This window comes from Magnolia sinica, chromosome 9 (assembly GCF_029962835.1).
Source record: "Magnolia sinica isolate HGM2019 chromosome 9, MsV1, whole genome shotgun sequence".
Taxonomy (NCBI): Eukaryota; Viridiplantae; Streptophyta; class Magnoliopsida; order Magnoliales; family Magnoliaceae; genus Magnolia; species Magnolia sinica.
In genome coordinates this window covers 70,821,080-70,846,936 of record NC_080581.1, presented here as the reverse complement: position 1 = coordinate 70,846,936, position 25,857 = coordinate 70,821,080, and the positions used below count along the sequence as shown (strand labels likewise).

At 42.2% G+C, this 25,857-nt stretch overlaps 1 protein-coding gene across 6 annotated transcripts in view; it reads right to left on the bottom strand.

The window, feature by feature from the left end:
- Positions 1-18,594: 18,594 nt before the first annotated feature.
- The window catches only part of LOC131255629 (agmatine deiminase), a 41,327-nt gene continuing 34,064 nt past the window's right edge, over positions 18,595-25,857 (bottom strand). For 2 of the 6 annotated variants that reach the window (XR_009176211.1, XM_058256390.1), the window contains exons 11-12: positions 25,707-25,721; positions 18,595-18,961 (exon numbers count right to left, since the gene is read on the bottom strand). The gene's annotated coding sequence lies outside the window, so the exon portion shown is untranslated. Of the gene's footprint in view, positions 18,962-19,708; positions 19,765-25,706; positions 25,722-25,857 lie in introns of all 6 variants that reach the window. The other 4 variants (XR_009176212.1, XR_009176209.1, XR_009176210.1 and 1 more) reach the window with 2 other exon arrangements.

Here is a 25,857-nt window from a genome sequence, read left to right as displayed (position 1 = left end):
AGGAGAAGGCCAGGCTGGAAGAGCTCCTGAAGACTTCTGCCGAGGAACAGGACAATCTAAAAGGCCTGGTAGGAAAAGGCCAACTAAGGGACATGATGCTCCTGGAGAAGGCCAATTCAGTCTCATTTGGACTCGGCTGAGTTCGAACTGACAACCACAAAGGCTCATCTTCAACAGGCGGAGGAGGATAATACGCAGGCAGCTAAACTGGGGTAAGCTACGCTTGACCCATATAATCTTAACATCACGATCCATTGTAAAGTTAAACAAACGATCCATGATAACTACAATCCATACAACATGACAACCACGACCCATATAATACAGTGACTTTCAGAATAGAAGCTCGGCATGCAAGCCAAGATTCTGTAAGTTTCTTCCACCTTAGTTTGCAAATTGGGATATTATCATCCTCCTCACTCTTATCTTCGGTGCTCAAAAAACTACGACCATTTCCTTCGAATTCAGAGCGACGTCCGGAATGAGCGCCACATGCAGCATGCAAGCCACGACCCATTTAACATGATAAACACCGTAAATGCATCTTGGCCTCCTTTCCAACAAGACAGCCACGACCGATTTAACATGACAACTACGACCATAATGACATTTACAGTAGGAAGAAGATCTACCTTCAGCCGGCAACCAGCGATGGTTCAAGAGACTATTCTTCCTATTGTGTTAAGATTATGGTCTGGGATGTCATGTTACAGCGGTCGCGATTGTCATGTTGTATGGGAAGTATTTAGCTCAACGGCGATGATTTCGAAGAAACGCAAGAGCCGCAAAGGACAGGGCAAAAGGAAATGGAAGTAGCTAACCCTTTTTCCGCTGGCTGGGTACCCATTGAAATTGTCGAGTTGGCGCAGTTTTGAATTTATCTTCAGAACTTCCTGTGGAGGCCGTTGAGCTTTAGGAAGATCGTGAACGTCCCTAAGGAAGGAGAAGGGATCACGAATAAAGGAAAAACACGATAGGGGCTCTATGGTTTCTTCGATTATCTGCTCCATTATTTTGAATGAAAGAGCAGATAAATGCATGAATGTCGTTACACTCCCTTTCGCATGACCAGCAAAGTACCTGGGCTTCTCGACTCTGTCTTTCCTTCACCTTGGCAGATGCCTACCCGCAGTTGAAACAGAATAAAATACTAACCTCGTAGTGGAAGAGGGTTTCAGACAAGCGAAACTTCGAGGAGAAACGACGTCGCTCTCTGGCCGTTTAGTCCCTGGATATTGGCTTCTCTAGGAAAACAAGAGAAGAGGAAGGAGAGGGTCTTTCAAATGTACATAAGTGTGACATTAGCCCCTTCCGAAACTAGCGGTGCAGGTGATCGGTGGTCTGTGGGACCCAGCATGATGTACGTGCTTCGTCCAGTCCGTTCGTCCGGTTTCAAATATCATTTTATAGCTTCAACCGAAAAAAGAGAGTGATAGAACTCTCCGGTGGACCACACTGCGGGGAAATTATAGTTATTGGATATCCACCATTAAAATCCCCCTAGGCCCGCCGTGATTGGATCATGCTCGTTTTTGGTCTCGTGCCATAAAATGATCCGTAGAAATATATGGACGGCATGGATGAAACACGTACTTGGTGGTGGAGCCCACAGAGCGCCGAGCACCAGCCATTGGACGATGTCCCAGGGAGTAGCTAATCCGTCCATTTCTCGGGGGTTAAGACAGCGGGTGTGTCACGCCCCAAACTCGGAAACCGGGCTCACAAAATTCCCGATCGCCGAATCTGGCGCCGACAGCCTCCGTAGAATCCCATTCTCGACTCCCAGCGCCCATTCGCCAGGTTCCGATCCTGGGATGCTACAAGGAGGATTTTGTACATCAGTTTGATTCGTAATAAGCATAACCAAAGGCATAACCCACAAACAACAACCAAAAACTCCATCACATTTCCACTATAATCAAAAACTTTACAAGTACAATGAGCATAAGGGAAATACAATGAAGATAGACCAAAAGCTCCAAAAGAAGATCAGCTACGCGCCCAAGCCTCAGCGCTGCTGCGAACCAACGTCACCTGCACGCAACGGTCGTGCATAAGCTTATAGAAAGCTTAGAGGGCGGTGAAAGTGTATGCTCAAGGTGATAATGTAGCTATGCAGTATCAGAGTAATGCGGAACATGCTGATGAATGCTAAGGATCCCATTAGCCGTACCAAGGCCATGCGGTGCAAAGAATGATGTCGACCATACCAAGGCCATGTAATGCGAAATGCAAGTCAAGCATACAAATCCTCATCTAAGTCCACACGTCAATACGGCTCAAATCTGGAATATCACCGGGGTCTAGTACACTCCAAGCCAGATTGCCGCCCCATCGCGCGCAATAAGGTGAGTGGAAAAGACCTCACTATCCGCCTGCCAATATCGGGCTCGGCTCGTCAATAGCGGACCCATTCCTCGAGCTGGTCAGACTCAGCCTAGCATTGCCCCCTACTCTCGGGCGGGTAAGGCCGCACCCCCTTCCAACCGACCACGACACAGTGGAAAGCGCAACCGTCTGGTAATCGGCACTCAGCGCTCATGCATCCACTCGGTCTAGACGTTGGAGCAACCTCCTGGTACCATAAAGGTTTAGGGACTTTCACCCAGGGATATCTATCGCACCCCATGTAGAACAAGATTTTCCGGTATCCAATCCCGCCAACCACGATACGTGTGTGGAGACAACCCCGATGTCGCTAGGGCATACAGTAACCATATCACACAATGCGAATGCATGAATCACACTATCCAGTCATGCAGCAATCCTGCGCGTATCGTGCGCTCATATAGGGCAACACCCCTTATACGGGAGCCCCTAAACCATCTGCCCGAAGGCATATGCTATGATCAGGCATTTCTCATATCAAGCATACGTATGATGCATATGATTATGAATCATGGAATTAAACATGTTATAGGGGATGGATGATAATCATAACAAGGATGGGCCTAGACGGCCTACACATCAGACGTATGAGCCTAACAATGGGCCCTAGGGAAAGTCATAATGCGGACATTTAACCACACTATACTTGCAATGTGGACGTCAAACCACCATTGCTCCCAAGGCATAGCCCTGCCGTAAACATCATTACATAAATCATGTTGGGATCGTACATTGCAATGGACCTTAGGTACATCCCATTGGGCCTTAAATACGTCAAATGGGCCATATCATATGGGCCTTATATTCATCAAGTGGGCCACCTCAACGGGCCCCCACCAATGGGCCTTATGTACATTGCAATGGGCTATAACCCGTGGGCTTTAGAACGTATCAAATAGGCCTAAGCTTATGGGCCTTACACGTGTCAAATGGGCCTCGACAGTTGGGCTCCATATGTACATCAAATGGGCCTACGCACCTGGGCCTTATATGTATCAAATGGGCCTCGCCAATTGGGCCCCATATGCACATCAAATGGGCCTCAACTCATTAGCCTCATTGCATCTTAATGGGCCTCGATCCATGGGCCCCTAATACATTAAAAGGGCCTCGACCCATGGACCTTACATAGACATCAAAGTGGGCCTCAATCATGGGCCACAAATACACTGAGGAGGGCCTCCCACCACCTTTATATTATATATAATATAATATATAATATATATACATTACATATAATATTATATATGTATATATATATATGGGAAAAGGTACTATGCGCTCGAGCGTAAAGCGGTCTCCATGCGGTCGAGCTGGGGTGGACCCCACCGTGATGCCGTTCGAACATCTATCCCCTCAGTCAGATGCACTATCTCTGGACGGGCCCACACGGCTGAAAATCACGTCCATCCGAGACTTTTATGGGCCACACCACGTCCAGAAGTGGAGAGGGGCTGTGCACCATTCAAACATTCAAAACCACTTTTGGCCCCCTTTTGAGACGTTTTTTGATGATAAACACCGTCCATCATGTGTATCCTACTTGGATGTAATTTTAGACCAATTTTCAGGTAGTATCCACATCTCATGTGGGCCCCACCAAGTGATTTTACATGTTTTCGCGTCTATACTTATGTTTTTAGAAGGTATGGCCCACCTGAGTTCCTTGGACGGTCGATTTCAAGCCGTGTGGGTCCCACTTGGAGCGGTACATCTGTTGGACGGTGTGGATCTTCGAAAGGAATCACAGTAGGGCCCACCCCAGCTCGACCTCATGGACGACCGCGAGGTCGAGCGCATAGTACCTTTTCCCTATATATATATATATATATATATATATATATATATATATATATATATATATATATACACACACACACACACACGCCACACACGCACGCACCACGCCATCCCAGGCCCACCGTCCAGGGACGGTGGGGATAAAACACTTACATTGCTGCTGGCCCCCACCGTCCGCCTGGACGGTAGCCATAAAACACATACATCATTGCTGGGCTCCATGTGGGGCCCACGGGAATGTTGATATGCCATCCAAACCGTTGATAAGGTCGTGTGGGCCCGAATGAATAAGGAAGACAAATTTCGGCTGGATCCAACACTTCTGTGGCCCAAATCAGGGATTTCAATGGCAGACTCTCAACCTCACTGTTTTCTTTCGTGTGGGCCACCTGAGTTTCGGATTAAGTTGATATTTTGAGTGGGCCCTCTTCAGGGAGGGGCCCACCTCATGAACGGGTTGGATGACATGTAAACATCAAGGTGGGGCCCACGGCTACAGCCGTGGGTGGCTGTACACGCGTCCGTCCGCCTGGACGCTGGCGCAGGCAGCGCCTGCTGCCGCCTGACACAGCAGCAGCGGCTGCTGTGTTTGTTTTTTTTTTTATTTTTTTATTTTTGATTTTTCAGGGGATTTTGCAGGTGGGGTCCATATCCAGTGAATCTACACCGTCCAATGTTCTTCCATGGCTCACCACGAGCAAAACAAGTCCAATATTGGACGTATTTCAGTATATAACCAATCAGGGAAGTTTTCAATGGTGAAAACCACCATTTTCTATGGTATGGTCCGCCTGAAAGTCTGATGGATCCCATCTTTCAGGTCAACGGCTAAAAAGAGCTTGGGAAAGGAATGGATGGTGTGGATTTAATACATACATCAAGGTGGGGCCTACATGAGTGGACCACCCCAAGGCTAACTTTTTTTTTGTTTTCCAGCAACGTCCAGCGTCCAGGGACGCTGGACTTTCCATGTACGTAGGAGGTGGGCCCTGCTTAGGTGGGCCACCAGGGGATGGATGGCAGGGTACTTACACATATAAAGTGGGCCCCACTTTTAAATGATTTGGATAAAATACCTACCTCATGGTGGAGTCCATTCAAGTGGGCCACATAACCTCATTATTACAAAAATAAAATAAATAAAATAAATAAGATAAAAGGGAGAGAGATAGAGAGTGAGACCGTGTGATGGAGGGACCCCGGCACTATGGGCCCTCCCTTGCACTAAATCATACATCAAGTGGGCCCCATTACATATGGGTCTATTAAAATTTGATCCAACGGTGGAGATCCCTTCTCCACTAAATTAAATGGTCTAGATGACCCTAAGCATGTAAAGAAATAAACATCATGATGGGGTCCATGGAGAATGGCCCCATCATGGAATGATCATGATGATCCAAGTGGGCCATTGGCCACATCTTAGGGTCCAAAGTGAGATCCAAACCATTGATCGGTTGGCCTCACTTGGCCCATCTTAAAAATATCGAAATCTACCCTATCAAGACACCCACCGCTTGATCTTCTTACTCCCTTGGCTTCCTTAGCTCCTTGTGCTACTCTTTGATGGAGGAAGATGGGAAATGGATGGTTGAGATGAGAGATGAAGGGGTGGGAAAGGGGGCCTCACAAATGTCATTTTCTCACCATGGGGGACTCATACGTATGGGACTTGCTATGGGAGAGTTTGAAATGAGAGAGAGACTTGTAAGGGAGAGAGAGAGAGAGAGAGAGAGAGAGAGAGAGAGAGAAAGAGATGGGTGATGGAGTGATGGGGGATGGTTTGGGTTGAAAATTGTAAAAGGAGGTATGGTTAATGTTGAAAATGGGAAAAAGAGAAGTGGTGAGGTGGAAAGAGGGTAGACTTTTGTAAAAGGTGGAGATGGGTTGTTGTACTTGAGGTATGGGATGCTTTAATGGTTGATTGATGGGACTAATTGTAGAGATTCCCTCGAAATCCGCAACGCGCGGTGTTTCTTCGGAATAAACGCTGATCGGCATCTTCTTGCCTGGGTATCGGTTCGGTGCGCAAGTCACGGCATTGGAACCGCAGCGACGACGCGGTCGCTATGATATAACTTTCAGACCAAGCCGATGTCGGTGCGCGGGACCTGGCTTAGGATCGTGCGCAAACACCGAATACGGTGCGAAGGTTGCCGGAATTTGACCGGAAGGACCGCGGAAGCTAACGGAACAATACGGATTAGGACACGGGGCTTACAGGGTGACTTATGCTTCACACCAGGACCGTACAAGACCTGAACCAAGGTCAGGGGCATTTTCATCCGAAGGAAATTCCAAAAGCTGTCAGAAGGCCCTTTAGGGAATATATGGAGTGTCGTAGCAATCGAGGTAATTGATCCAAACTTTGAGGCGAGTACGGTCATTTCCCTTAAAAAATCACATATCCAAATCTGATTTTCTCGAACCGGATATATCAGCTAAAATAATCTCATATCCAAATTCAATTTCTTGAACTGAATATGTCAATCGGGAAAAAAAAAAAGCACCCCATCTCCCAATTCTGATTTTCCATATATCTCGAAAAAAATAAATAAATAAATAAATAAATCTCATATATCCAACTCCAATGTTCATAGGCTAGATATGTCAGGTAAAAACATACCATATTCCAATCCGAATTTCTCGGTCCAAATTCGATTTTCTCAAGTCAGATATGTGGCTAAAAGCATCCCATCTCCAAATTTGATTTTCTTGAGCTGGATATGTAGGTAAAAACAACTCATCTCCAAATTCGATTTTCTCAGGCAGGATATGTTGGGTAAAAACATCCTATATCCAATTCCGATTTTCTGAGTTGGATATGCTAGGTAAAAACATCCCATATACAAATTCGATTTTTTTTCTGGTTAGATGTGTTGAATACAAACATCCTATATATGAATCCAAGTTCTCTGGTAAAAAATTCCATATCCAAATCAATTTTTCTCAAGTTGGATATATTGGGTTAAAATATACCCTCTCCAAATTTGATTATCGCCAGCCAAATATGTTAGGTAAAAACATCCCATCTCCAAACTCAATTTTCTCAAGCTGAATATATCCGGTAAAGACATCTCACATCCAAATCCAATTTTCTTGAGTCGAATATGTGGGTAAAAACATCCCCCAACCAAATCCAATTTTCGTGAGTCCAATATGTCTGGTAAAAACATCCCATCTCCTAATCCAATTGTCTCAGGCTGGATACATCAGGTAAAAACATTTGATGGTCAAATCCGATTTTCTCAGGTCGAATATACTGGTAAAAACATCCCGTATCCCAGTCCAACTCTCTCAGGTTGGAAATGTTAAGTCAAAACATCCCATATCCAAATTCAATCTTCTGAAGCCAGTTATGTTGAGCAAAAACATCTCATATCCTAATAAAAATATCCCATCTCCGAATCTGATTTTCTCGAACCAGATATATCATGTAAAAACAACCCATCTCCTAATCCATTTTTATCAGGTAAGACATGTTGGGTAAAAACATATCCTATCTAAATTTGATTTTCTCAGGTCAAATATGTCATGTAAAAACAACCCCTATCCAAATCCAATTTATTGAGTTAGATATGTTATGTAAAAACATGCCATACCCAAATTCAATTTCTTGTACTGAATTTGTCTGGTAAAAACATCCCATAACCTAATCTAATTTTCTTGGGCTGCATACATCAGGTAAAAACATTTGATGTCCAAATCCAATTTTCTCAGGCCGAATATGCTGGTAAAAACATCCCATATCCCAGTCCAACTCTCTCAGACTCAAAATGTTAAGTCAAAACATCCCGTATCTAAACTCAATCTTCTAAAGCCAATTATATTGAGGAAAAACATCCATATCTTGATAAAAACATTCCATCTCCGAATCTGATTTTCTCGAGCCAGATATATCAAGTAAAAACAACCCATTTCCTAATCCAATTTTATTGGGCAAGATATGTTGGGTAAAAACTTCTCCTATCTAAATTTGATTGTCTCAGGTCAAATATATCAGGTAAAAACATCCCATATCCAAATTCGATTTCTTCGACTGAATTTGTCTGGGAAAAACATCTCATCTCCTAATCTGATTTTCTCGGGCTGGATACTTAAGGTAAAAACATTTGATGTCCAAATCCGATTTTCTTAGGCAGAATATGCTGGTAAAAACATCCCATATCCAAGTCCAACTCTCCTAGGTTGGAAAACATCCCATATCCAAATTCAATCTTCTAAAGCTGGTTATATTGATGAAAAACAACCCATATCCTGATAAAAACATCCCATCTCCGAATCTGATTTTCTCGAGCCAGATATATCAAGTAAAAACAACCCATCTCCTAATCCAATTTAATTGGGCAAGATATGTTGGGTAAAAACATCTCATATCTAAATTTGATTTTCTCAGGTCAAATATGTCAAGTAAAAACATCCCATATCCAAATCCAATTTTCTTAGGTCAAATATGTCAATTACAAACATCTCATATCTAAATTTGATTTTCTCAGGTCAAATATGTCAAGTAAAAACATCCCATTTCCAAATCCAATTTTCTTAGGTCGAATATGTCAATTACAAACATCCTATCCAAATCCAATTTCTTGAGTTAGATATGTCATGTCAAAACATCCAATATCCAAATTCGATTTCTTGGACTGAATTTGTCTAGTAAAAGCACCCTATCTCTTAATTCAATTTTCTCAGGATGGATACATCAAGTAAAACTATTTAATGTCCAAATCCATATTCTCAGGCCGAATGTGCTAGTAAAAACATCCCATATCCCAGTCCAACTCTCTCAGGTTGGAAATGTTAATTCAAAACATCTCATATCCAAATTCAATCTTCTAAAGCTGATTATATTGAAGAAAATCATCCCATATCCTGATAAAGACATACCATCTCCGAATTTAATTTTCTCAAGCCAGATACATCAAGTAAGAAAAAAAAACTCATCTCCTAATCCAATTTTATCGGGCAAGATATGTTGGGTAAAAACATATCCTATCTAAATTTGATTTTCTCAGGTCAAATATGTCAACTAAAAACAACTCATATCCAAATCCAATTTTCTTAGGTCGAATATGTCAAGTATAAACATCCTATCCAAATCCAATTTCTTGAGTTAGATATGTCAAGTAAAAACATCCCATATCCAAATTCGATTTCTTGGACTGAATTTGTCTGGTAAAAACATACCATCTCCTAATGTGATTTTCTCAGGTTGGATACATCAAGTAAAAATATTTGATGTCCGAATCCGATTTTCTCAGGCCGAATATGCGGGTAAAAACATCATATAGGGGTGTACATGAACCGAGCTAGCTCGGTTAGCTCGCTCGACTCGACAATGAGTTCGAAGCTGAGTTTGAGCCGAGTCGAGCTGATTTTTTGAGCTCGAAAATGAGTTCGAACAGGCCCCGTCTCGACTCGACTCAGATCGAATCCAGCTCGAATCGAACTCAGATCGAACCAGTTCGGTGACTCGGTTACTTTGCCATTGATGTTGCTCACCAAATGTTTGATAAAATGACTCAACGAAGTGTGGCTAGTGGCAAGGAAGGTATGTACATGAAACAAATACCCTTTTTTTCTTGGTTTTTCTTGATTTTTATGTTGCATAGAAGGTGTTTGATAAAACACCTGTAAAACCATTGCTTATGTTTCACATACAAAGGGATTTTGAAGGTGCAGTCCAAGTGTTTGTGGAAATGCCCCAATGGCGAACTCGGCTCGATCTTAGCTTGAACTCGGCCCGAGCTGCTGATCGAATCAGGCCGAGCTGGCCAGTCAAGCTCGAGGACCGAGCCAAGCCGAGTTCGAGCTGAGGTCAGCTAGTGGCCGAGCCGAGTCGAGCTGAGGCCAGCTCAACTCGGTTCGACTTGATGTACACCCCTACATATATCCCAGTCCAACTCTCTCAGGTTGGAAATGTTAAGTCAAAACATCCCATATCCAAATTCAATCTTCTAAAGCCAGTATTATTGAGGAAAAAGATCCCATATCCTGATACAAACATCCCATCTCTAAATCTGATTTTCTCAAGCCAGATATATTAAGTAAAAACAACCCATCTCCTAATCCAATTTTATCAGGCAAGATATGTTGAGTAAAAACATCTCCTATCCAAATTTTATTTTTTTTTCCTGTCAAATATGTCAGGTAAAAACATCCTGTCACGCCCCAAACTCGAAAACCGGGTTCACAAAATTTTCGATCGCCGAATCCGATGCTGACAGCCTCCGCAGTACCCCATTCTCGGCTCCAACACCTATACGCCAGATTCCGATCCTGGGATCCTACGAGGATTTATATATATATATATATATATATACATTTATCTCGTAATAAGCATAATCAAAAGTATACCCAAATCATAAAGGCAACATCATCATCACATATCCACTAATATAAACATTTGAATACAATGCTGAAAGGGAAATACATATGTCGAAAATCAAAGCTCTCGAGGTCCCGACGCATGCTCCAAGCTCAGCACTGCTGCAACCTAACGCCACCTGCACGCATCTATCGTGCATAAGCTTATCGAAAGCTTAGTGGGTGGTGAAAGTGTGTGCCCAGGGTAAGTGTCAAGTATTCAACGCAATGACATAATCATACAGTATCGAAATAAGCGCAAGGTCATGATTCATACTTTATCAGAATAAGCGAAAATACTGACAAGTCCATGAGTCAAACAATGTCAGAACACGCAATACAGATCAACTATACAAATGAAGAGTCCAAGAGAGCCAAAATATCAGATGCCGAGAGTATAATGCAATATGTAAATCCTACTAAGTCCGTCTAGACCATATAAGTGCAGAAACATAGTAACCCAAAATGCTAAGTACTGTAGATGCAATATGATATGCAGTGCGAATGAAATGACCATGCTGGAGTGTGAAGTCAGGATGATAGTACGTAGTATCGTAGGCTATGGGGTCCACCACAAGGGACTTCTATCCAAACCAGTCTCATACCTAAATTTGGATAATCGGACTCAATGTGGTAAACTCCTGATCTCAGGTTAGTCGCGCGCCCAACCGAAATCCTCGCCATGCGAAGGTACACGTAACAAACAGTTACACACCACTATCCCGAGTGGATAGTGAATGCATGAGTGAATGAATATACAATTCCTGCTCAATAAGTCCACATATCAGTACGGTTACTCTCTGAGAAATCACCGGGGTCTATTACACTCCAAACCAGGTTGCCGCCCCATCGCGCGCAACAAGGTGAGTGGAAGAGACCTCACTATCTGCCTGCTAATATCGGGCTCGGCTCATCGATAGCGGACCTATTCCTCGAGCTAGTCAGACTCAGCCTAACAATGCCCCCTTCTCCAGGGCAGGTAAGGCCGTACCCCCTTCCAACCGACCACGATACAGTGGGAGACGCGGCCTAACGGTATACGGCCTTCATGCGCTCATGCATCCACTCAGTCTAGACGTTGGAGCAACCTCTGGAACCAAGAAGGTTTAGGAACTTTCACCCAGGGATATCTATAGCACGCCATGTAGAACAGATTTCCGGTATCCCATCTGGCCATCTACGAAATACCTGTGGAGGCTACGACCCAGATGTTGCTTGGGCGTACAGTGATCACAATGCAAGATGCATGAGTCATACAATCCAATCATGCATTACTCCTACGAATACCATGCGCTCAGGTGAGATAATCTCTGCCTATCAAGGAGTCTCATAACAACCTGCCCAATGACATATGCAATGTTCAACCACATCTCATAACAAACATACAGATGATGCGTATGGGCATGTATCATGATGCTATGCTGTCACTTACTCATAATCAGTATCAATAACCGGCATCGACAATCGACCTCTACAATGTGGACATTTAACCAACATTGCCCCCAAGGAATGGCCCACATAGAGCCTAATGTATAGTGGACCCATGGCCTCTCACAAGGGTTAAATATACAACACCATGGGCCTCACTCAAGAGCCACATATACACAACAGGTGGGCCCTGCTCATGGGCTTCAAATACATGACATGTGGGCCCTACACATGGTCACGAATACATCAAATGCGTCATACATCCTGGGCCTAATACATATCACAATGGCCTTGCCCATAGGCCATGAATACACCATAATGGGCCTTGCCCATGGGCCATGAATACATCACATTAGGCCTCAACTACGGTTCGCATATACATCATAAAGGTCTCGACAATCGGAATCGACACTCGGAATCGGCCTCAACAATCGGGGTCGGCCTATACAATCGACCTCGACAATCGGAATCGGCTTTGATACTCGGCCTCAACAATCGGGATCGATCGATAATAAGAATCGGTAAATCGGTCACGATAATCAGCCTTGATCACTAATCAGAATCGGCAAATCGTTCATAACAATCGGATAGATCGATAATCAGAATCAGTAAATCGGTCACGATAACCAGGATCGATCGATAATCAAAGTCGGCAAATCGGTCACGACAATCGGATTGATCGATATTAGAATCGGCAAATCGGTCACAACAATCGAATCAATCGATAATCAGAATCGGCAAATCGGTCACGATAATCGGATCAATCGATAATCAGAATCGGCAAATCGGTCACGACAATCGGATCAATCGATCGATAATCAGAATCAGCAAATCGGTCACGACAATCAGATCAATCGATCGATAATCAGAATCGGCAAATCGGTCACGACAATCGGATTGATCGATATCAGAATCGGCAAATCAGTCACAACAATCGGATCAATCGATAATCAGAATCGGCAAATCAGTCACGATAATCGGATCAATCGATAATCAGAATCAGCAAATCGGTCACGACAATCGGATCAATCGATCGATAATCAGAATCAGCAAATCGGTCACGACAATCGGATCAATCAATCGATAATCAGAATCGGCAAATCGGTCACGTCAATCGGATCAATTGATTGATAATCCAAATCGGTAAATCGATCACGACAATCGGGATCGATCGATAATCAAAGTCGGCAAATCGGTCACAACAATCTGATTAATCGATAATCAGAATCGGCAAATCGATCACGACAATTGGATCAATCGATAATCAGAATCGGTAAATCGGTCACGTCAATTGGATCCATCGATCGATAATCCAAATCGGTAAATCAGTCACGACAATCAGGATTGATCGATAATCAGAGTTGGCAAATCGGTCACGACAATCGAATTAATCGATAATCAGAATCGGCAAATCGGTCACGACAATCGGATCAATCGATAATCAAAATCAGTAAATCGGTCACGTCAATCGGATCCATCGATCGATAATCCAAATCGGTAAATCGGTCACGACAATCGGGATCGATCGATAATCAGAGTCGGCAAATCGGTCACGATGATCAGATCAATCGATAATCAGAATCGGCAAATCAGTCACGTCAATCGAAATCGACAATCGGTCATGACGATTGAAATCAATCGATAATCAAAATCGGTAAATCAGTCACGTCAATCAGAATCAGTAAGAATGGGCTTGACAAGGCTTAAGGGAAGGTCACAATGAGGACATCTAACCATCATTGCCCATCAATGTGGACATTTAACCAACATTGCTCCCAAGGAATGACGCTCATAGGGCCAATCGAATAGGGGCCCACGGCCTAGCACAAGGGCCTAATATACATCATCATGGGCCTCAATTACATCAAAAGGCGGGCCCTACACATGGGTCTCATATGCATCAAATGGGCTACATATCTGGGCCTCGAATACATCAAATGAGCTGTATCAATGAGCCATAAATACGCAACAGGTGGGCCCCGCTCATGGGCCAAAGATACATCATGACGGGCCTCATGGATGGGTCACAAATGTACCACATTGGGCCCCATCATATGGGCCGCAAATACATCACTGCGAGCTGCACAAATGGACGGCATGGTGTACAATGCATACAACACGGCGGCCGCCTAAATGGGCGTCATAGATATACAATACACACATCACGGCGGACCGCATACACGGGCCCAATATACATTACCAAGGGCCGCGACCCATGAGCCTCAAAGGCATCAAAAGGGCTACGTCAATGGGCCGCACTAATGGGCTATCATATATATCAAGTGGGCCACACCAATGGGCTGTAAGTGCATCACCATGGGCCCCATATGTGGGCCTCATGTACAACATGTGGGCTACGCATCTGGGCCTAACAATACAAACAGGTAGTCCCCGCCCATGGGTCAAAATGCACCTGATGGACCTCATGGATGGGCCGTACCAATGGTCCTCAAGTGGACTTGGACAACACAAAAAATCATTTCAATGGTTGTAGGTGTAATATGTATATCGCTGTACACTATCATTCCATAGGGCACATGGCCCACTAATGATGATCAGCACCATCCAAATGTTGTCCAGCACCGTCCAACACATTCTGGATGGTGTGGATATTTACATACTCATGGTGGGTCCCACCATCCAAGGTCTACACGGTGTGGATACCACATGATCATGGTAGGCCTCACACACAATCACACGGGTCCCACGTGTTGGAGGCAGCACGATCTCAAGGTGGGGTCCGCACGTCCCTTGTGGATGGACGGCTACAATACATACATCATAGGTGGGCCCCACCATCCAGCTTGCTGGACGGTGGAGGGTGGGTGAACGTGCACATCTGATGGGTCCCACGTGCGGCCCACCAGCCATGTATATATACAATGTGTATATATAATATATATTATATATATATCATATATTATTATTTTGTTACCTTATCTGTATCTCTGGTTTCTTTTCTTTCTTTCTTTCTTTTTTTTTTTTTTTTACGTCCAGTCCTGCACTTCCATTAGACGGACGGCAGAGATGTAAGACACATACATCAAGTGGGTGACAAGGTGGGGTCCACATCTATCGGGGCAGCATGGGTACGAAACACATACATCATGATAGGTCCCACATCCAGCTACTGGACTGTGCGGACACAACACATATAGCAAGGTAGGTCCCACCGTCAGTACTGGACGGTGTAGATAAAACATTTACATCAGGTGGGTCCCACCGTCAGTACTAGACGGTGGATGTACAACGCATATATAAAGGTGGGGTCCACGTGTACGTGGCCCACAGTTTGAATCAAACTGATATTTGCATCCTCCTTTCATTCGAGGTCGTCAAGCACGGACAGTCTGCTGCTGCTGTACTATAGCTCACAACAACAATGAATCTACACCACTGCAGATGGATGGTGTGGGTGAAACCGACATATCAAGATGGGTCCACGTCAGCGTGGCCCACCAGCTTTAGATCAAAACTGATTTATGTGTTTTACCTTCAACAGCGGGGCCTGCTGATGGACAGATTTTTTGCCCAGTTGGACCTGTCCGTGTCTCATGGTCAGGATGATCAGCAGATGGACGGTGTGGCTACATCCCCATACATAAACAACACATGTAACAAGGTGGGGTCCACGTCAGTGGGCCACCCTATTGGAATCAAGGTGATATTTGTGGTTTCCCTTCAAACAGAGCCTGCCCAGAACGCAGAGTGTGGTGGCTCTATTGGGTGGCAGTAGACTGTCCAGCTATTACCAGCCCATCTGGCCCATGGTCGGATGGCCAGATGATGGACGGTGAGGGTATAGAATACATACCTTAAGGTGGGGTCCACATGGTGGCCCACCATCATTAGATCAGGCTGGTATCAGCGTTTTTCCCCTCGTCCAGTCCTACTGCTGGACAGCAGCAGGTCCGGTTGTACCTGGCCCATCTGGCCATGCTCTGAGTGAGTAGCTGATGAACGGCGGGGATACCAAATGCACACATCACGGTAGGATCCACATGTGGGGCCTGATGGGGTGGCTAGAAAGCTGGGACCCAACCGATATTTGGGATTTTCCCTTCATCAAGCCCTGGGTGATCGTTGGACATCCAGCAACTTGGACAGCAAGGGTGTCCTTGCTGCTGGACGGTTCGGATCCATCACATATGCTCGTCAAGTGGGCCAGCATAACATGGGAAAGAGAGAGAGAGAGAGAGAGAGAGAGAGAGAGAGAGAGACCCACATGACTTTCTTCTTCTTCCCTTGGGTTCTCAAGCCTTCTAGGATCTCTTTCAATGGTGGAGATGGGCTTTTAAGGGTTGGATTACGAGGGATCTAAAGGTAAGAGGGCTAGAAAAAAATGGAGCTTGCTTGGACGTCCATAGCTAGCAATGGAAGTGAAGAGGAAGAGAGAGAGAGAGATTGTAAGGGATAGGGATGGGTGTGATGGGTGTACTTGACTTGAGGGGTATGGGTTGTTTGACTTTGGGGTTGCTTGGGGATGGGGTATTGTACTTGGCATGTGGGATGATTGATGGGACATTTCTCTTGAATTTTACAAGGCGCAGCGTTTCCCTCGAACTGAACGCGGGCCCACATCTCTTGGCTCGGGCATCGTCTCGGCGCGTAATACGCGGCGTTGGAACCGCGGCGACGGCGCGGTCGCAATGATATAAGTCTCGAGTCGAGCCGAATCTGAAATACATGATACGACTCAGGATCGCGTGCAAACGCCAGTTATAGATCGCGGGTTGTCGAAATTCAACCGTGATGACCGCGAAAGCCTATGGAACGGTACGGTCAAGGATACGAGACTTACACATCCCATATCCAAATTCAATTTTCTAAGGTCGAATATGTTGAATACAAACATCCTATCCAAATCCAATTCCTTGAGTTAGATATCTCAAGTAAAAACATCCCATATCTAAATTTGATTTCTTAGACGTAATTTGTCTGATAAAAACATCCCATCTCCTAATCCGATGTTCTCTGGATGGATACATCAAGTAAAAATATTTGATGTCCAAATCCAATTTTCTCAAGCCGGATGTGCTGGTAAAAACATCCCATATCCCAGTCCAACTCTCTCAGGTTGGAAATGTTAAGTCAAAACATCACATATCCAAATTCAATCTTCTAAAGCTGGTTATATTCAGAAAAAGCATCCCATATCCTGATAAAAACATCCCATCTCCAAATTTAATTTTCTCGAGCCAGATGTATCAAGTAAAAACAAGCCATCTCCTAATCCAATTTTACGGGCTAGATATGTTGGGTAAAAACATCTCCTATCTAAATCTGATTTTCTCGAGTCAAATATGTCAGGTAAAAACATCCCATATCCAAATCCAATTTTCTTAGGTTGAATATGTCAAGTACAAACATCCTGTCCAAATCCAATTTCTTGAGTTACATATGTCATGTAAAAACATCCCATATCCAAATCTGATTTCTGAGGTTGGAATTGTCTTGTAAAAACATCTCGTCTCTAATCCAATTTTCTTTGGCTGGGTATGTCGGGTAAAAACATTCCATATCCAAATCCAACTTTCTCGTGCTCGATATGCACGTTAAAAACATCCATATCCAAATCCAACTTTCTCAAATCAGATAAGTTGGGTAAAAACATTCCAAATCCAAATCTGAATTTTCTTAGGTCGAATAAAAACATCCCATATCCAAATCCAATTTTCTAAGATGAGATATATCAACCAGTTAGGTAAAAGGCCTAAACCAGATTAATCCTAACAAACTTCAACTCGAAACCATTCTACCATCCTAGGCCCAGGCCAGAGCCCAAGTAAAATATAATAATCTCAAGCCCAACCTAAGCTTTAATAAATATAATAGGCCCGACGCCGTATCACATAGAAAGTGATGACCATGGGATTTCTTCATCACAATTAATACTCACTCTTCACTTAGATATGCTAATCTGGCTTGGAGTTTTAAAGTCCAAGACCACAAGGGCCCAATGGGTCTTAATCTGATTTCTAATCAGGCTTGGAGTTTTAAAGCCTAAGCCAGACCAACAGACCCCATAATCAATCCCAAGCCCAACCGACGGGCGGTTTAACGAAAAATTAGTGGGATCCAAAGATAGTTTAGGGCATGTTTGGGAAAATAAATGAAAAGGAAATAAATCACTTTTCCCATGATGTGATGTTTCATAATAAAAAGAGGAACAGAAAGAAAATACCAATCAAAATCCTTTAGATTTCAACCTGTTATCAATACAAGACTCCCAAAACTAGAACCCATTAGATTTCATGTTTCAATAGCACTTACATATTCCAATATGTGGGAATCCATCATTAGATCATTACACTTCTTTTCTCTTATTTTCCTATAACGGGAAGTAGTCCTCAAATTGCAATTATATCTTCTACATCCAACTTGAAATGGCCTATTTGGCTGCCAAGAGAACTTTTTGGACATATCATCCCAGATCTAAGAGTGAGAGTCATATTCTTTTCCGGCCCATCTATTGCTAGCATTACATCTAGTGTTATATGTGCAAAGTGGGATTTGCCTATTGCTTAATCCATAACCCACCCTCCTGATCGTCGCAGCTCTTATTGCCACAACCCAGATTTCGGGTACTTGGCTTATACTTCGGACCCAATATCTATGTTATGACTTGTACACTAAGTGTACTTAAATTATTTGATATGCTTACACAAAATTTACCTATCTAGTAGCACTACCATAGATCTAAATTCCATTCATAGTCAGCCACATCTCACAAATAAGAAATCAACCATCAATTCCAATAATCAGTTATTAACATAGCCAATGACTCCCATTTGGGGTCATATGCAATAAATTAATTTTAATAATAATATAAGAACATCAAATGGAATTGAAATAATAATCATGGCTGGTCTAGGGCAGCAACCTCTTCCTCTGTCAAGTAGAGTCATGTATCCCTTGTCTTTTTTGGGCTTGCCCACGTACTCCTGTTCTTGAGCCACTGGCTCACCCTCAATCATATCTGAACCGTTTTACATTAATACAAGGAAGTTGGTCAGGCCTAATAAAAAGTCCCGACATGATTCTTCACATCAAATTAGAATAGAATAACAATAATCATATATAATGTGAGTTCAGAAAGAAAATGCAAATGTTATGCAATCCGTGAATGCATCAAATAGGAATTCATCCACTTGCTTGAGTTGGAAACCCATCAACCCGCATCTGCCAATTGGTAGGCTTTTACCATTTGATAAGCATAGGTAAGACCCACATCTACTCCTTGAGTAGGCTTCAACTAGTATAGCGAGCTTCTGGTGATGATTCTACCAATTATACCATCCAGAAAGGTCCCCCAGGAATTTAGCACGTGCCGTGCATGCAAACGATGAATTCACAAGCATATCAAGTAGTCGTGGATGATATATCATATAATCATTCTCATTCTCATATTTGAATCATTGTAATTTTCATGCTAACTGATAACATCATCACAACCATCAATTCATAGTTATATCCATTCGGCGAATCAAATCACTAGTTGCAATTATACAGAAAATCAGATCATAAGTTCACCAGTATAGTAAATCATATCATTGGCTATACTAGCATATTGAACAAATCATGTCATTAATAATACAATAATTAAAATTATATATTCAATCAAATCCAATAGATATCATAATAACAATATTAAAGTATACATACAACCAATCATCAATTAATCTATTTTAACTTAATGGAGGGAAAACACATCGGGATCACTTACATTGATTGGGTAGAGATGATTCCGTAAACCAATGGTTTAATTTAAATTAGAATTCCCTAAAATCACATAAATGAAAATTATTTTCTAATCTCACTAGTTCACATGATGGGGCACACCTTTGATCGATCTAAATCCATTTAAAAAATAAGATATCACATCTAAATGAATTCATAAATTAGGAAACAATATTGCAAAATTAAGGTGTTGTTAGAATTAGGTGCCTGGAATTTCTACAAATTCGAGTTGTTTTCAGTAACAGTCCTGGAAGTTGATTTTTCTAAAGGTTCGGGCAGTATTCTGTAATATTCTGAAATTTCATACCAGAACCCCATGATTTCGCGAAAAATTCTATTTCAGCCCTGAAATTCCGAATTTTTACACATTTTTTTATGATTTACATGAAATTTTGAAGATTTATCTACTTTAATAATTTAAGATTCGAATCACATTTGCTAGATGTATCAAGGCCAACCATTGATCGTCACTTGATCAATTTCAAGGGACAACCGATGATCATCCTGATCCGACCACCCATGCATTAATTTATTGCGATTCTTAATTATCACATTGATTGGTCAATGCGGCCCACTACATTGTTAGATTGATCATCAAATCCACATGTCATCATCATCTGATGTTCAGATTTTGATAGTCAATCCAGATCGAGTTTGATCTCAATCATCCAATGGTTCCACACAATAAATCAACATATGATTCATTGTCTACCATTTCCTCAGATCGATGCAGCCCATCCAATGGTCCAATCAGCCCAAAATCTAGGATTTTAATTAATTTTGTTCTTAAGAATATGATGAACTACGAGGATTTAATCACACGTTTTAGATTAGGTCATATAATTCCATGTGCCAAGTTGTAGCTTATGCAGAGAATTACTATTCCAGTATTAATTCAATTTCCTTAAACTAAGGAAGAACTTGGTAAATCTATGATCTATACGATCCATAGAGGTGTCAAATAGGTCTAATTCTTAAAATCATTACATGATTAAGTCTTAGAAAACCCATGAACTATACAAATCATATCGATCGTTGTCTATCATGGAAAAATCCAACTTTCTGCACATCAACCCTAAAGCCATGCACATCAGTATACCTTTCCACATGGATAAGTTAGACGTACACAATGGATACTTGATTAATCCAATCTATGCAATGTGTAGATCACTACCAAATGATATCATTGCAGAAAGAAAACAAAGAAAAGATCCTTGTACTAACCTTAATAGGAAAATTCCAAAAACCTCTCCCACTCTCTCTTTTTTTTTTACGATTTTTTCTTTGGTTCTTTGAGTCTTGGTAGGACTCTCGCTCTCACACACTCCCTCTTTAAGAGAGATGGCTTGTTGGGAGACTACGAGATATGAAAGAGAGTTGGGATAAGGACAAATGAGATGAGATGAGATCAGTCGATCTCTCTCTCACTTAAATTTCAAAAAAAAAAAAAAAAAAGTTTATTTTATTTATAAAAAAATCGAGTGTTACACTCATCTTGTTAGATCATCAATGCTATGGACTCTTGCTTGTGCTAAGATTGCTGATTCTAAAGTTCTCCTTCACTTTCCCCCCTCAATCGCCCAATCTAGGGGATAATCTCGGACTCTGGCATATATAGAGTGTCCGATAAGTTCCTCTAGACACTTTTCGATGGCATATCTAAATTCAACTATGTTAATCTTGCAGGTGTCAGTATCCAGGTCCACAATACCAAGAGCCTTGCTACCTTTTTTTTATCCATTTTCCTCCTCCTGGAAGACGTGCATGTTCACCCAGTGAGTGCATACCCATATAGCCCACGCTAATAGCCACGTCAGTGGTGTCTCGAGCCAATTCAAGAGATCTCACTTAAAGCTACTTGTTGCCCTCTGCACTTTTTGTATCTTATTATCTCTAAGATGAAACTTGCCTCGGTGCTCTAATGCTATCGTGTGTTGTGGGTACTGGCTTCGTCCCCTCCTTTCCTAGGTGACTTTTTTGCCTATTTTTCCCTCTTTTTTTTCTTCTCTTTTTCTTTTATTTTTCTTTTTCTTTTTCCTTTTTTTGGTTCCCCGTGAGCCCAAGCCGTGCGCTCTTTTTTTCTTTTTCTTTTTTCTCTTCTCTTTGTCGGGCTTTGGCCCTAGGTTAGTAATACGAGTCTTCCATGCTTTCCCAAAAAATACATGTACATAGTTTGGAAACAATTGTCCAACCAATGGTGTCTAAATAGCCTTGTATGAGTGGACCATTTTGTTGTATTGTCTATTTAGCAAACACCCTATCTACCTTGAATGGACAAGCATGTGACTCTAGTACATGTTAGGCACATTACCACGTGTGGACATAGGTGCACTTGTTGATAAATAATGGCATATGCAGTATACATGGGTTACTTGAAGATACATTGAAACACATGCTAATCTCTTGAACAAATACATGGCACATGTGGTATATACACACGTGGGTTTTAGCATGTAGCATATGTACACATGGGGCTCTTGAAGATTGAATGAAGGACATGTTGGATTGTTGAAGATTAGCAATATAGCTTGGAACATTCACACAAGCAAAACTCACATGGAGCAAGGGGATAGAGAGAGAAAAGGGAGAGACATTCAAAGGAAAAGAGAAAAAAAGATAAAAGGCAGACGAACTGCAGTCCACAACACCTGTTTTCCGCACCGTATGTGGAGCCCACCATGTTTTAAATGTAAAATCCACCATTTCCATTAGGTTCTACACTCGATGTTAGGTCATGAGGTCAAAAATCATCTAGATCCACAATTCAAATGGGCCACACTACATGCAACAATGGGAATACCTTTCATCAAACCTATTAATCAAGTCAATCAACCAGGATGAAGGGAAGATATAAAAATCAACCTATAAAAAAAACTCAGATAACGAACTTAGTAGTTTCAGAAGCAATTTACATTGTTCCCATTGGTGTGGCAATTTACATTGTTCCCACTGGTGTGGCCTATGTGAATTTTTAATCAGCCTTATCTTTTTATACTACACAGATAATGGTTCTCACCTAATGGATGAAGTGAATTTTACATATACACCATGTTGGATCCACCAACATCACATGATCTCCTCACAGAGAGAAGTCGTGCATGCTACACGTATTAAAAGAAGTTCAATCTAATTCATCCATTGTGCGGTAAAATCTCAACTATTCCTTACCAATCAGCTATATTTTAGTGATGAATTTAGTCTCTCTTAATCAATGTTGTGAAGACTGCTTGCAAGTTAAAAAAATGTCAAAAGCTACTGGTGTGACATGTCTAAATAATTGTTGTTGACAAACCATAGAGATGCCCTGTCTAGACAAGGCAAACCATATGGAACTTTTTTGGTAACCAAATGGCCCTTAAAAGTAATTGCAATCCGGAGCCTAGACTTACACCTGGTGGAGCCCACCATTGGTGGGCCATGATTAAAATTTCATTTCCAATTGGTCACCTTCAAATAGACTGTAAAACGGAAAAATAGCTAATGGCTCACATTCAAGGGGAAAAGTGAGAGGAAGGGATGGATAAGATTGTCATATGAGTATGAATTTATTTTTTCCAATCCATGGGCCATTCAAGATAGAGCCGGTGGACGGTCCTAATCTCTCGTCTCCTCAGCTATGTGCACATGGCTCTATCATGTTTTGATAGAGAGCTCAAGCGGTGCTCTTACCCATGGTTAGCTCCTTTTGCCAAAGTTGCAAGTTGCAACTCATGCTCACAAGCAGGGATGGCCATCTCAGCAAAAAGAATCCTAATAGCCAACCATACCATTTCTAGAAATAGAATCAAATGAGGCGGCCAAAGACATGGCAGAGACTAGCAGCGGCAAGGCAGAATTTGATTGGACAGTAGGCCCAAGTCAGACATGGGCCCACGCAAAGGATATTTCTCTGACAGTGGGTTGCAGGCCATCAAATCCTGCCACATTTCCACACGTCCCTACTTGGTAGGGTAGTCGCAGTACCCAATCGGTGTCCAAGTTTTGCACTCCATATGGCAAATTACAAATCTCCAAAACTGACCAAAATCCCACAAGTCCTTAGATCATGATTGGACAAAGGATCATTTTTACGAGATCTATAGGACCTCTATTAGGTGGGCCCCACATGATCATCAGTTTAAATCTAACCATTGGATTACTGTGATATCAATGGGCCCACTATGGTTGTAATCTTTAGAGATATGTCTAGGATTAGGATGGTATATGCTTACACTTTGTTTCCTATCCATATCCACAGTATTCATATAGGCATGGATCTCTATCATGTGTGAAGACTCTTGAGGGAACATGGGCTCAACTTCTTCACCTCTTTTCTATCGATTATGATCTTGGTGACCAAGATGTACAAAAATCTGGTATATTGAAAGGGTTTCCTAAAGGGTACAAGGTGCAAAAGATCCAAGAAGTTCCTTGTACATCCACATCAAGAATTTTATATTCCTTCCCAATTGGGTTTTTTTTTTTTTAGTTTTATTATTATTTGATCTCTATTATTGATGCATAACTTGATCTGTCATTCCAAGATTAAGTCTAACAAGATCCACCAAATAGAGGTTGAGGCGAAGCAACGATGTTCGTGATACCTACAAAAATATATCAGCAGCCAATTTTGTCACTTCAATGAATTCATGAGATGTAGCAATGTCGATAAGTTGAGAAATAATCCTAGTTGCATTGTGACACCTGGATAATCCAATAGGTCTGTCTGAACTATTTAGTAGGTGCAGCATACATTTCATGGAATACTATTTAAAAATCATACCAATCAGATAGATCATTCTAAAGCATCTGATCAATGATCTATAAAATATACGGTTAAGATCACTAAAAGTAGGTCCAATCAATAATCAGAACCATCTTATTCTTGGGACTCATCAGATCATCCTAAACATCCCGCCCACAGCTTCGAAAATGAATTGCTCAAAAAATAAGGCCAACTTACAGATGGATCAGATAATCCAATTGGTGTTTTTCTTCTTTTTTTTTTTTTTTTTGATCAGTAGCCAATTAAATCTTTTTAGCACCCAATGGACAGTCCAGATTGATTGATTGGACTGTCCGAGTATTTTGATCCAACTACACTAGATCATGTCTCAATGAAGTTGATCTTAAAAGTAACTTCCACCATTATTGTGCCCTCTAAGCAACAACATAAACCCAGTTTCTGAATTAATTTCATTGCGAGAAATTCATGTTGTTAGATAATTTGTATGTTGCTTTTACACATGCTATTTAAATCAGAGAGAAATGCAATATTTTCCATGATTGATTTGCTTACACCTATTCTCCATTTGGGGCTCGCTCCGGTGGTACCGACACCACCGTAACCTACAGTGGTACTGTGTAGATGTGGGGCCCACCACATGCATGCATAAAATCCAACCAATCCATCATTTGCGTCAGCATATGTTATTCCAAGGACCATAAAATCAGGTTGATCTGTCACACCACCTGAACAAGTTGGGGGGAACGCCACCCTTGTTTTGCATGGAGGGCCCACCATATTGAATATATGAAATCCAGGCCACTCAGACCCTTCATCTGATCAGGATGAAGGGCCAGGCCTAAAATTAACCTGTTTAGAAATTCAGATGGGCCCATGTAAATAAAGGGTGGGCATCCCGTCTCACATAGAAACCTGTTTTGTGGCCTACTTGAGTATTGGGTCAGGCTGATTTTTGGCACCTGAGGTTAATATGAGGTGACGCATCTAATGGACAGGTTGGATGGCCTTATACATCACGTGGGCCCCACATCTGCCTGCTACCAGCATAAGCTTATGGTGGTACCAGTACCATTCAAGCACACGCCCTTCCATTTTGGGAATCAAAATAGTACAATGCCGTACCATCTCAATTCCCAAATCGGAAATGGGTGTAAGCAATTAGTACAGATGTATACTATTTCAATTCTCAAAATTGAAAAATGCGCATAAGCAAGTCAGTTAGGACGGGTGAAACTAGCAACTTCCATCTTTAACTTACAAATGAAGTTCTAACCTGGGTCCTTACTCTTGCTCGGGTGGTAGACTCTCAGGAGTTTCAACTCCCGGTCAAAGGTTCGAGTACCCATGGGTGGTGAAATTCCACTAGTGTGAGTGGGTCAGGTGTGTGTGCGTGTGTAAAAAAAAAATAA